We start from the raw sequence: 14,910 nt of genomic DNA, 5'->3' as shown, positions 1-14,910 counted from the left end.
CCTCCTTTCACGTTCTGCCCGCCCCCTGCCACTGTCTAATAACTAGCCTTTCACTTCTCCACCCTTTCTCTATTTGACGGGATAACTAGCCTTTTAACTTGTCCGCCCTTTCTCTATTTGATGGGATGTCTAGCCTCTCACTTGTCCACCCTTCAAAGTTGTCTTCTCTAATTTATGGGCTAACTCTAATGTTAGCCTATCACATGTCCAATCTTCAAACTTGCCTTCTCTAATTGATGCCAACATGGAATACCTTCCCCCTTCCCTTTCTCCCTAACCTCTTCAATCTTCAAAATTGCCCCCTCTTATTGATGGAAAATGGATAAACTTCCTCCAAGTCCAACCTCTCTCCCTTAGGGAGCAAAGGTTCCTCGGGAAAATTAGGTTTAGCTTAGCTTGGAACTTGTTCAATCTTCCCAAAAAAAAACCCTTATCAAATTGACAAAGTAAAGAAAATTTCCTTCTCTAAAGATTCAACATTTCATTAGTTCGTATTAGATTAAAGGTGTATAGGTTCAACATAGCCTAGTAGAACTTGTTCTACCTTCCAAAAATCTTCCACACTTACGGAAGAAGGAAAATTTCCTTCTTAATACATTCAACATATTTTTTATTAGAGTATAGTATTATAGGTTCAAGATAGCCAAGTAGAACTTGTTCAATCTTCAAAGATGCCTTTTCAACTTGATGCGAAGATGGAAATTTTCCTCCTCAATATAATCAAGATTTCGTTATGATTAGATTAAATTGTGAAGAGAATGCTTGTGTTCAAGACTACAATTTCATCTTCATCGGTGAAAAGGATTGATGTAATGCTCGGTAAAAATAATTATCCAAACACTATCTCCCTCCCTCGCTCACGAATGGAGCATGTTGGGTTATCCCAACCCTTGGAAACACACCTCAACCATACACTTCACCCTCACTTTATTATAACTTTATGGACTGCTCTTCCTTATCTCCTTCAACATGGCCAACTAACCTATATGACTCTCCTTTCCAATTACTATTGCTAATGTGCTACTATTGCTACTTTTTTGGTCCACTAGTCTCGCGTGCCTTATAAAACTTTAACAAGGACGTCCAAATTCACATGCACTTGTTGGAAACTTATTGTTGGCATGCAAGATGCACACATAACATATATTATATTCATGCACCATATTGACAATATGCACGTGTGAAAACACATATGCATATTAATCAAGTTACGCATCTAACCAACATTGACACACCCAAGCAATAGCATTCATAGAAAAAAACATTTTTTCCAATCATTAAAAAATAGACAATGCTTGAAGCTTATGTGTTTTTCTACATAGAAAATGGTGTTACCAATTGATGTCATAACTATTTCATGCAAAAATCTATCCCTTGAAATAAAGGTAATTTCCAACCAAGGATTCTCCATTTTACCCACCAAAGAATACATTAAATACCAATTTTTTCAAGAACTCACCTTTAGCATCAAAAAGTGCATATACATTAAGAGGCACCAAGTCTATTGCCAACTAAGGTCCCATGGTAACACTTAACAATAAACAACTCTCACACCCTCACATTTATATTGCTCATAGAATTTCTCTTCCTTACTTCACATTTAAACAAATTTTCACAAAGCCTAACAATTATTTAGAGTGTAGGAGTGTGGAAGAGAAGATGAATTTTTTTAAAAGAGTATCTCTATACCTAGAGATAATTTACTAAGGTATGCTCACTAAGAAGACTAAATATAGAGAAGAGGAATATATGTTATATGCATTACAAATGTGAGCACGAAAAATCAAGATAAACTAAGGCACAAAGTCATACCACCTTGATCATATCACTTACTCAGGATTACCTTGTACTCATTGTTAAATTATGCTCTTCAAAGTTAATTATCCAAAAGGTATTAAGCCCCTTTAATGTGCTCCACACTAAGCATTTACAAAGCTCTTTTTTAGAACATGTTCTACCTCAAACAAATTATGGACGTTCAATCATTTGGGTTTCAAATTATTAAGTTCCTTACACATGGTGCATATGTTTGTGTATATGTTAAAAATGAACATAATATATATTCCTTGTTAAAGCGGTTTTCAAGTAAATGTGAGAACTATGTGATACAGATTTCCATGAAAGAGCATCAATCTATCATAACTATGTGACTAGACTTAATCTCTCCATTAAAAATACAAACTTTACTATGCTAGAAAAATATATATTATGTTAAGAATGGACATAATATATATTCCTTTGTCATAACAGTTTTCAAGTAAATGTGAGAACTATGTGATACAAATTTCCATGAAACAGCATCAATCTACCATAACTATGTGACTAGGCTTAATCTCTCCATTAAAAATAAAAACTTTACTATGCTAGAAAAATATTACACATTTTGTCAATTCTCATCATAAAGATATCAGAAGTAACATATCCCATATTTGAAACTTTGTTGCTCTTTTATGGACTTACTTGCCAGGGTTTGCTTTATAGTGCACATAGCTCTATAAACAAATCCAAGTTAAGTGATCCCTAATATATGAACATTAGGGAAAATTCATGGAGCACCAGCTACAAGTATTGTGCTATGGGTTTGTGATGATGTAGCACATTGTAGGAAGATTCGCGGGCCACCTCTAATGTTAGTTGCTATTTATCAACATTTTCCCTAGTCGACTGTGTAGGTTCTAGGCTGGATGGCTCTTAAGACCTTTCCTTTTCTAGCTCTTGCTTGCAACTCTTTGATTTGTGCATCTTTCCTTACAAGCTCCGCAATATGAAAAGCATTTGTGTTTTGGACCACTGCTATTAGTCTTTCCACTTTCTTTTATTCTTTAGACAAAGAATTGTGGCCTCAATCTCATTCCTTCTTCCTATAGCTTTGTCTTTCTTTGTTGTGAGTAGAGAGTGGCTGGCTTGGAGCTAGGAAGATAACATATCTAATTCTGCCACATGTTGGGCATTGGCCTCTAATTGCATCTCACTGATTGGGCGATAGTGCACATTGCTTCCCCATAAGCTCATCATACTTATGTGCCTCCAACTGCTTGATGTTTTCTTTATAGCACTTCTGTAGCCATTTGGTCCTTGATGATATGAATATAATGTTAAAATTACAGCAATGTGATGAGCTATGGTGGATCAAATACTAGAATCAACATCATTAACAAAGTGATTAGTAAATAATTAAGACGTGATAATTGAGTAATTAACAAATAGCTTAATGTAGGCATGGATAATAAAAAACTAGCAAATTCTCATTAGGCCAATGCCTCAATTTATAGAGTTTACATCCAAGCATCTAATCCCACTGATTTCTCCTTGATTCACTCCACCTGTTTTGCTTGATTCTCTCCACCTCTCCCAGAATATCTCCACACTTCCTAAATCTTCTCATGCTACCCTTTATTCTCTCCCAGTAGATTCTTCTCACCTTTTCACAAGTTCTTTCACATTTACACATTCTCTCTTACAGCCTCTAACCAAGGGCTTGTTCCCGCACACACCCTATTCACTTGTATATTTCAACACCTCCCCTCAAGTGAATACTCCTAGCACACGTGGACCCTATACCAAGTTTCTCTCTTACTTGATAGTCCACGACCAGTGCCTAGCACACCTCCCCTCAAGTTAACTTGGCACACCTGGACCCTATACCAAGTTTCTCTCTTACTACTTGATAGCCCGCGACCAGTGCCTCAAGTCCCTAAACTCATAGTCCTTGACACTCTCTCTCTCTATGTGTCCAAGGCTACTACAAGTGCCCGCGACCTTGACTAAAGTGCTCACACATACATCTATACCACGTGGCGGCCTACATCATTGATGGCTCAGAGGTGGTTTTACTTTGTTGGGGCGGTAGGTTACATTGGGTTGTGGGGTCTCTCTCTCTCTCTCTCTCTCAGAGATTTTCACATGGCTCCTCACTCTTTGGAGCCTCACATTTTCTCTTGTCTTCAGTCTTTTTGTCGTGGCAGCTTCTCTCCACGCGTCCGTGTCTTTCTCTTCTTTCAGTCTTCTTGTGGCAGCTTCTCTTCACGCGTCCATATCTTCCTTCAATGCTTCCTTTAGATCTTCTTCTCGGTGTGGATCCTCTTCTTGGAAAGAGATGTTCTTCTTCTTTCATGGCTGGGGCCATGAGCTTGTCCCGTCAGGTCTTCTTGCTCCATGTGAGTAACATGTTTAAATGTTTTGTTGATAGTTCTTTTGGGCTTTTGATGTTTATCTTGTATCATTATGCAATGCAAACCCAAATCTATGCGGGAGGTCTTACCTCTTGCCTTATTCTGGACAAGGGTAGTGTCTGATCCCATTTTTACACTGATGTAATGTGCCCAATACATAATGCATATAGCATTCATTCTTATGCACATTCCCAATGCAACTCTGGCTATGAATAATCTTGAATTTGAGTGTGATTTACAGGCATTAACCAAGGGTTAAATGCAAAATGATGATTACCACAAATTTATCAGCATAATTTTACCAGAAATTACATTAAATCAAGGGTAACCAATTTGTACGGAATGGTTGGAGTATCAAACCAACTCCGAATTGCAATCTGAAGTTATAGGGATCTGTATCAGATACCAAATGGTTAATTTGAATCCTCAATTGTACCAAAATATAATGATTAGTATTGATTAATCATTGATTAGCAAATTAATCCTCTGTTTTGTGTGCAGAAAATAGAGTATGTGGGGAGCCCAGATCTGGGGCCTTAGAGCTCAAATCCTTTCAAGGCCATCAATAGCAATTAGTCTAGTAGAGGATTAAGCCAAGAAACACAAGATTTGACTAAACATTGAATGCTTAATCTATGTATTACCAAAGTCCTACAGATTTGATGAAGAGCTTGGATCTCACTTGATCAAATCAAATTCTGACTTCACCAACTTGTAGAGCATGCTTGAAAACCCCTGGAGCTCTAGAATCATGAAGTGCGAGAAGGGGTTCAATAGGGAGTTCTCATGCTACGGGTCATACACTAGGCCAAGCAAAGAAAGGCTTCCCTTTCATCAACTCACTAGTCCCCCCCCATCCATAATTGTTCATGAGAGGTGCTTGAAATTGAGGTTTTTCTCAATACTTTTATTGCGTGAGTGGGACTTGTCTCCGTCACTCCTTTGACTCTCTCGGTTGGACTTGGCACTTATGCCTTCTGCATCCCATAAGCAACTTAACTTGACTTTTATGCCTACCTTGCTAGCCGAGTGAATTGAATTTGAAAATGCCATGAGGGACATGATGTGGTGTGCTTAGGATTTGCACCTAGGCACATTTTGGCCTTTCGCAACTTGACTCTCAACTCTTATACCTTTACGCACATTTTGGCCTTTTTTAACTTGACTCTAGGCTCTTATGCACTTAGGCACATTTTGGCCTTTTCAACTTGACTCTCGACTCTTATGCCCTTAGTCACATTTTGGCCTTTTGCAACTTGATTCTCGACTCATGCCCTCGGCACATTTTGGCCTCCATCAACTTGACATTGTAGTGGGTTGTACACTTGTCTTTCTTGTCATCTTCATGTTGGTATTAGGTGAGAGACAACTTCTTATGATCTTTGATTCGTGTCCTTTAACTTAATGTGTAGTTAACAACAACCCCTTCATTAGTAAGGCTTCAGCCCATGTAAAGACTTGAGAGACTTGGGGCTTCCCAAGATTGAGGTTTTCTTGCCAACATATGCTTTTTTACTGCTACCATCAGTAGGGATCCCTAGGATATGATCCAAAGGGATCTCTTTTAAACTAGAGGTTGATGGGAGTTCTTGGATTTTCTTTTGGAGTTATTCCCTTTGTTCCTTGGTCTCTCCTTGGTCTATGGCTCTTCTACCCTGGCCTTGCCTCTGTCGATCTTTTTAGGCACCCATACTTGCTTTAGTGCAGTTGGTCAGTGTATCTTCTTTGAGAACTTTGAGCACAATGATGATTTTTTATACCCTTCTCTTCTCATCCTCTGTTGGTTGCTAAAAAATGCGCATTAATGCCTTTGTAGGCTTAAGGACTGGTTTGCCTAAAAAGATCCAAGTCAAGTAGCACTTCAGTAAACCTCTCCCTAGAGCCTTTGTGAAAATATTTGCATAATTCTCTATTGTGTAATCGACAAGCTCCACCTCTCCATCCATAATATCACACATATAATGATAATGTATCTCACTATGCTTCATACAAACATGAAACACCGGGTTCTTGGTGATCGTCATCATGCAGCTCTAACTATCATATAACAACATTACTAAGCAACACCCATGTCTCCGAAGATCCTTCTCAAATAGGCTTCTTCACATGAAGCTATTCATGCAGCCTCTATAGAAGAAAGTGTCACTGATCAAACATGTAGTTTGAGATCCACCAATAAGAAAACAGTAACCAAAAATAGATTTCCTGCTATCACAATCTCTTGCCAAATCTAAGTCCCAAAGTCTAGTCAAGGAATTGCTTGCTTTGTACGTGATACCATACCCAATGGTACCTTTGATGTATTTTAGCATGCTCACCCCTGCCTTCTAGTGGTTCTCTTAGGGCTTATTTGAGAACTTGCTAAGGAAACCAACTACAAAGACAATGTCAAGCCATGTATTGCATAGAAAGATCAAACTTTCCCACTTTCCCATACTCCTTCATATATCCACAAGTGGAGAAGCATCTTCCACAAATACCTTTGCATCAACCTCCATGGGTGTAACCATTGACTTGTACCCATCCATGCCAAATTCCTTCAAAATTTCTCCTGCATACTTTTGCCGAGAAATAAAGATTCAATCTAACTCGTGCCAGACCTCAATCCATAGAAATGCATAAGCCCAAGGCCTAACTTTGAACTCAACATCTCCTATATCTACCAAATCTTCTCTTCATGGATTCCCATCATGTTGATGAGGTCATCCACATAAAGGAAAATGATTATGTACCTACTCTGCTCAGAGAAAATATATAATTTGCATCTGATGAGATTTTAGAAAGACTAATACCAAAAAAGCATCTATCCATGATGGTACCATGCCCAAGTGGGCATGTCTTAGCATGTATAATGCCCACTTGGGCATGGTACCATCATGGGCTAACCACTAGCTGGGAGCCTTGGGATGCCCCAATCCCAAGGTAGAGCTCCATAACTGAAACTACTCACAAATTAGCCATAATCCCAACTTTATAGCCACTTGACCAATTCACACTACTATAAGAATTGTCTAATCGACCTCTAACACTAGCCATGTTATGTCCATACAACACGCGACATAAAATACTCTCCCTCCAAACAAGATGGAAGACTGGGAGATAGAGTCTAGATATACTAGCACCACTTGGTCATTTCTCTTGAGACCGATTATAAATTTATCGATGAGGGATAAGTAATCTAGTCTCGCACATGCACATGTGGAGATACTTGGTTCTAGTAATTTAGTCCCATATTGTTTCACACTCCTCTTGCTTGAGATTATAGGTCGAAGCACTCCATTTGCCCTCACTGAGTGTGAGAATCCCCCACAATGAATGTTTGTCTTGAGAGCTTAAAGTTGACCTTTCAAGTGGGTTTAGACACCTAAACCATTGGCCTACTTTGCCTTAAAGGTAAAGTCCAAAAGAATATATCTAGGTGGGATCATCAATCCTTCTCTAAATACTAAATGGAATCTCTAGATCCATCAAATTTGGTCACTATATGGATTGGCTTTGTTTTGTCCTAACAACTCAGACTGAGCCTCTAGGTGTTATGTTTGTGGCAACCCCCCTTCCCATTTCAAATGCTATCCTAAGCATGGCATTCACGTGTGGCAACCCCCCTTTCCATTTCAAATGCTATCTTAAGCATGGTATTCACTTGATGGTGGAATGTAAAGGAGTCGTTACACAAAACCCTCTATTTCAAAGTTTGGGATTTCTTGTCCCATGGAGTTGGACAGTGCAAGGTGTAATGGTGCTCATCCTATGCCAGCCTAGCTTTTTGAGATTGTAGGCTTTCCAAGGAAAAGCCTTGGAAAGTGAAATGAGGACTAATACATATTTTTTGGTGTGAAAAGACCTTCCAGGATGCGAGTTATGAGAATTGTACACAATGTGAAATGGCCTTCATTACCTAGGAAAAACTAGGTGCAGTGACCACGTGAGCGGGTTTGCTTACGGTGCATTTGATGTTGGCTCATGGTGGAATTTATCTTGGCTCAAGGTGGTTTTGATTTTGACTCAAGGCATGAGTAGACATGTGCCCTCATGTCTACTCCCTAGAGCTTAATCAGTGAGTTTATCTTGGCTCAAGGTGGATTTGATTTTGTCTCAAGGCATGGTTAGACATGTGCCCTCATGTCTACTCCCTAGAGCTAAATTAGTGAGATTACATGTGATTTTTATCTTGTCTTTTGGATTGTTTAAGGAATGATTAAGGGTCCTAAACCTATTGAAGGGATTTATTCAAGAAAATGAAAGCTTAATGTTCTTTTTGTGGTTTTTAATTATTTTTTCTTTCCCTAATATAATTCACATGAATTAGAAAACCCAAAATCTAACATCTCGATCCATAATGTTGGAGCTTCTAACTAAAGTTTTCACATTCCTCTCACTCCTAATAATCACCTAAATCGAGCAATCTAAGTCAGGTTTTCAAAGTCCTCTCACTCCATCACCTAGGTCAAGAAATCTCTCAACCCAATAATGCAATAATCCTTTAAGCAAGGAAGCCACATAATTAGCTAAGAAAACCATGTTTTGACCCTTCTAAAACCTATAAAGTGAAAGATCTAAATCTAATGTAAATCAAGATTATTAAAAAAATAACCACATAAGATACCTACACTTCAACAACTAGATGGCAATGACTTAAAAATAGTTCATGCTAGTCTAGCCTAGATGCCTAAAGCAAGTATATATATATGAAGTGCATGAATTCCCTTATTTATCATTAAGCACATAGTCTAAAGTAAGTACATATACATGAGTTCCACAACTTCCCCTATTTATCATTAAGCATATATTAAGTGGCATATTCTAGCACCATCTTACAAAAGATAAGCTTCCATTACAAAAAGATGGTGCAATGCCTTACAAAAAGATGGTGCAATGCATTATAAAATTTAGGATAGAAGAGGCCGTGTTAACTAGAGTGGTCCTTGATTAGGCATCATTTAGCTTTATCCTTTTTTATGAGAAGGTATTGGGAAAGACCATTGCCAAGGTATTGGAGATGTCTTTGCTCCATTTTGGTACATGATTATGGTGGAATAAAGGAGTTACCTTTCACTCCCAGAGGGTGTTCCCTGTTTGGAGTTATCTTTCACTCCTAGAGGGCGCTCCCCATTTGGAGCCTATTTGGAGTTCAAGAAATATGGTCAATATCAACATGCAAACAATGACTCTTTTTACACTATGATGGAAAAGTAAAATTCCAAAATTCGTCATGTTACACAAGCACCAAGTATAGAAATGGTCAATAGTTAACAAAGAATACAAATTTGTTAGCTCTATATGTTTTCAACATACTCAATGAATAAACCTTCTCTTTCAATAGTGGGTGTATAGTTGTGTTTCATCATCATTGAGTTAATAGCTAGTAAAGCTCACAAGAAATTCCATGTTGTTCATCGCGCAGATTGTGCTAGCACACATCCACCAAATAGAAAATGGTATCCTTTGGTTATGCTATCACACATCCAATAGCACATGCTAATGTGTCGATGTGAACATGGACGATCACATCCCAATTAGGGGTGATCTCAATATGGATGCATTTATGAATGCCCTCTTGAGTTTTTTAAAGTCAATTGATGTAGATTCTTATGGGTCTACTTGCTGAAGGGGTGGTGAGGGACTATAGAGAGGTAAGAAGTAAAGGGTAGATAGGGTTGTTGTTTGCCCATATCTTGCACATTGGAAGAAAGTTTTGTGCATTTCTTGATAGAGATGGTGTGTTTCACAACTTTTGAAGGAATCCCCTATCTATATACTTCCACATTTTAATACTCTTTGAGTAAAGCTAACAATTTTGTTTCTTGTTCTAGGGTGAGGTATTTGGCAATAAATACGCTAACAAGGTTTACTTCATTGGCCTCAGTAGGGCCATCATAAGAAGAGGTATGAGGCTCTCCACCTCTTGGGCTTCTTTGGGCCCTCTTGCTATTATCTACCATGTTCCCTATGCTATAGGGCTTGAAGTACTCAAGAACTTTCCTTAGATCTTCTTCGGCAAGATCTTTAAGCTTGTCTTATTTCTCTGCCTTTGCCTTGAACTTGTTGAGTGGCTTGGTAGAGCTTTGCTTGCTCAAAGCCGCTAATAAGCTCTTTGTCATATTGGCCACTATCTTGGCTAGGAGCGTGATCGGGTTCAAGTTTGTTTCCCTAGTGTAGGTCTCATGTGGGTCTATGGCCTTGACATAATAACAAATCCAATGTAGGTCTATCTCCATGGGGAAACCATACCTTTTTGGCTTTCTCTAGGGTTTTCTCTCTCTTTGTCGAGTGTTAATGGTAAAAATGAGGTTTTGTTCTTCTGTTTAAGGAATCTTCACTAAAAGAGTCACTAGAAATCATGGTTCAAAATTATTATTATCTCCCACAAGGGATGATGCACTTAGCATGAACAAGAAGGCTATCTCAATCTCGTCCAATTTTGCAAATCTTGTTCCAAGCTTGTGTGAGAGAGTGTCCATGGTTCCCAAGGAGGTTATCTCAGTCCACCAATCCAATCTTGCAAATCTTGTTCCAATCTTGTGTGGAGAGTGTCCAGTATGACAAGGAGGTTATCTCAATCTTGCAAACCTTGTTCCAAGCTTCTGTGGGAGAGTGTCAACAGTTGCCAAGATGTGAATCCAATCCTCAAAGTCATCAAGCTATGGGAGTAGCCGAGCTCTAAAATAACTTATTATAGTAGGATCCACAAATGCTCAGCGAAGTGGCCCATGCTATTACCTAAGATTCATCCACAAGGATACCTTAGCCCATCCATGCTATTGCCTGAGACTCATCCACAAGGTTACCTTAGGTGAGTCTTCCATGATTTTAAGTTCACTTAAGGTTTGACCCCCCTCGTATATTTAAATATGCTTAAAGTGTCTTGATCATGTTGTTGGCGCTTTACATCTTGCATGTAAGGCCTTACAATGATCATGTTGTAAGGCCCTCCCCTTGGAAGTCCATTGCCACAAAAGGAGTCTTCCCTTGAGGATTCCTAGTTTGAGAACTAATTTTAGGAGTTGGTACTTGTCTTTGGCCCTCATTCCCTATTCCTCCAAATTTATGGATTGGGTAAAGAATTACCCACACCTAAGGTTGTTACTACAAAAGAGAAATTTCTCTTTTTTTGAGGTGGTAAAGAATTGCCCACCCCTGAGGTTGGTAGTACAAAAGAGAATTATATGTTCTACCGTTGAGGTGGCAATTGATGTGTAGTCTATTTGAGTGTTGATTGATTGATATAACCAAAGATTGGGTGGATTTGAAAAGGTATGGTTAGGTGGACTGAAAATTATGTCATATTAGAGGTTCATAATTCCATAAATCTCTCAGATTAGAGGTTCATTAAGAACTTTCTCAAGAAGATTAGTAAGCTAAGGCAGGTGGGTTCAGCAAATAAATCATAGATCAAAACTAGATTATGAGATAGGCTATCTGCCTTTCTATTAGTCAGTATCAACATGGTACCATCTGATCTCATCATATCCATGCTCCGATGATTGGATGTACTAATGCTACTATGTGAAGTAGCTCATACTCTAGCATGTGCATGATGTGTCTTAAGACATCCATCCATGTCACCTGTCATCTTGGACATGTCCTCCATGTCCTGCTCTATCAACCTGCCATTGTCACCTGTCATCTTGGACACATCCTCCATGTCCTGACTGCCACAACACTAGTCCATCTGAAACTCGCCTTAAATATGCATATGTTCTAAATGCAACAAACTAAATAGCATATACTACTACAGATCCAAGACCAAAACTGAACCCAGGTGTTGACCTCCTGTCAAATACTGCCCAGCCAGTATCTGTATAGCCACCCAAAAACAACTCACAATATGCCCAGTAATTCAGCCCATACTCACAGTCCATACTCAATTATTGATTTAGCATATCTACTAAGGATCCTCTTGACAGCATCCAGGTGTGGTTCCCTGGGCTACACCAGCTGCATAACTCAAATCTAGTCTAGTGATTGTTAGTAGATCAAGCTTCCCACCATCTGTCTGTACATACTGGGGTTGTTTAGAACATCTCCAAATTCAACACTTAACTTCAGATTATTGAGATTTTGATTCAATAGAGTAGAATGGCTTACTACTTGTCATACCATACCTTGCTAGCATGATATTCCATCCATATGCTGCTATCCTCGGGGCTTAATTCAGTCTATACAAAGCTTTCCTCAGCTTACACACATTTTCTGGAAACTTAGGGTGTATGTATCCTATTGGTTGTTGCATGCACACCTCTTATGTCAGCTCTCCATTCAAGAAGGCATTCTTAACATCCATCTCATGCAATCTCTAGGCTTCACCTGCAGCCAATGTACGATGGTTGCCATCATAGCTACTAGACTAAATGGTTCTTCATAGTCAATGCCATATTGTGTGTGCATAGTCCTTGGCCCCACCAACCCGGCCTTATACATGATAACTGATCCATCTGTATTATATTTGACCTTGTACATCCACTTTTGCAACCTATCACATGTTTTCCCTTTGGCAAATCAACTCCAAGTTTGGTTGTCATCCAGTGCATGCATATATTGCTGCTGACCTATTGCTTGTTCAAATGTCTTTGGCTCCTGGAACTGTTTGATGATTGATTCCAGCCCTTTCCATATGCATCCACATGTCCAATCATCTTTGAAGTAATGTTTACAGCATGTGGGGAGGTGAGACCAACATCAAAACCCATGCTTAGATCATCCCAGACACCATTTTATTTAAAACAAGGCTGCCATAAACTGCAGCCTGTTGTGTTCTGTGCTGCCACCTGTAACAGGTCTAATGAGGAACCCAAACCTTAGTTTGAAGTGAGGTTTGACATGGAGATAGTCCAGCATGTATACTACCACCTGGAGAAGTCAGATTCCCAAAACCATAGCTGAGCTGACTATGCAGGAACTTGGCCATTTGTGTACTGCCCTGCTACTACAAGTTCCCTTCCACCTGCATAATCTCCCTGACCATGGTGAGGTGTCACTTGATGCATCACTTACTTCACATGGCGGCATTACCTTCTGCCGTGTCATTGGCATGGGGGGTCCCATGTGAGTCACATCATCAAACACTACATCTCTGTTAGTGCAAAACTTCCTACTAGAAGGGTTATAGCATAATTAACTTAGCATCATACCTGATTATCAGCCATCGACACACGGGATTAGATTTGGTAGCGCAAAGTAAGTTGGAGAAGTTCTTCAATGGGATTGATGTTTATGATCTTTTCCAAGGTCTTGTTTCAAAAACTTTTTTTCAAAGTTTTAAATAAAAGGGCATGATTCACATATTTATCCTCATTAGGATCTTGGTTCTTTTTGCAAAGAACTCATAAGTGTGACAATGCAGTGGTAGCTATGGTGAAGTGTTTGTCTTGGGAACACACGAGGTCATAAGTGCAAACCTCTACTAGGTGTTCGCTCGGCAGAAAAAAAGCACCTACGAGCGGTGAAAAAACAATAACTATGGGAGGATTATGGGCTCAATGGCTAGTCCAAAAAAAAAAAACTCATAAGTGATAACACATAAGTGGTAAAGCACCTCTCTGTCCTTTTTTAATTGCATGCATCATCTAGGGGTTCTCTTCCACTCTTTGTAACGGGTTAAGAGTTAAGACCTTTCGATCTAATTTACACATAAATGGCAACATCCAACATTGAGAAGTTCATTCGCACAATTTTGCACATGGAGGAAAATGAAGAGACCCACCTTCACTTGATGGAGAAGGAGCTTTGGGAAGCCATCATTGACATAGGTAACCAAGATGAAAAGAAAAACAAAAGGTCCCTCGGGTGATTTTACCTCACCAAGACGTCAAGAGAGGTGCAGAGAACAACCACCTCCACAAGATCTTTGGAGCCAAGGTGAAAAATTCCAAGTCTATTTTCCTTAAGCAACAATTCTTTGCATTAGAAATGAAATTCTATAGCCTTTCTCGTCATCTCTATGCCTTCAAATGGAGAAGGAATCCAAGAGGATGACTTAGGACTAAACCATCTTGTACTTGTCTATTTAAAGAGGTCTCAAATCAATGCAAAAGAAGTATTGCATCTCGAATCACACATTGTATGTGCCCTTGTCATTGTACGATCAACCATCAAGCCTAACATCTTACGTGCATTGGCGCTTAACTAGCGGCACTAAGATGTGGGCAACGGCTGCTTAGAGCGCAGTCAGCAGCACACGAAGCCGCAAGTGTCGGCAAAGCCTCTTGCAAGCAATGACGACAAAAAATGTTTTATGTTTGCTTTTTGGGTGATGTTTGAAGCCTAGTTTGGTGCTTCACACTCGTGTGAAGCTTTCACACAACTGGCCGTCAGTTTGGGAACTAGGGGCTAGTAGTTCACATGCGGTGGCACTTGGCGTCCGTTTGAGGTGCGAACGGGGTAAATTGTGGATGAGTCACACTTGCAGGGATTTCTTCATCTTACATGCCATTGCAAGTATTTGGATCTCTGCGCTTGGAGAGTGTTCACACGTGATCTCCTTTGGGTGGTTGGGCACACTAGACCTCAGTGACCACTTCGTAGGTTAACATGGTTTCACCCACTTGATATACTGTAAGATACTTTGCCATCTGACCTGCTTGAACATGCACATATCTTTTGTAAGATGGCACTAGAACATATAAAGCGGCCTTACCATGAGCTTAATGTCAAATTTGGAAAGTCTAAGGACTTTGTGTACATACTTACTTAAGACTCGTAAGCCATACCATTTTTAAGTTTTAGCCAACCTAGTGTG

This window comes from Cibotium barometz, chromosome 5 (genome assembly GCF_041138505.1).
Source record: "Cibotium barometz isolate CiBa-2024 chromosome 5, ASM4113850v1, whole genome shotgun sequence".
Taxonomy (NCBI): Eukaryota; Viridiplantae; Streptophyta; class Polypodiopsida; order Cyatheales; family Cibotiaceae; genus Cibotium; species Cibotium barometz.
Note: the sequence above shows the minus strand (reverse complement) of the source record.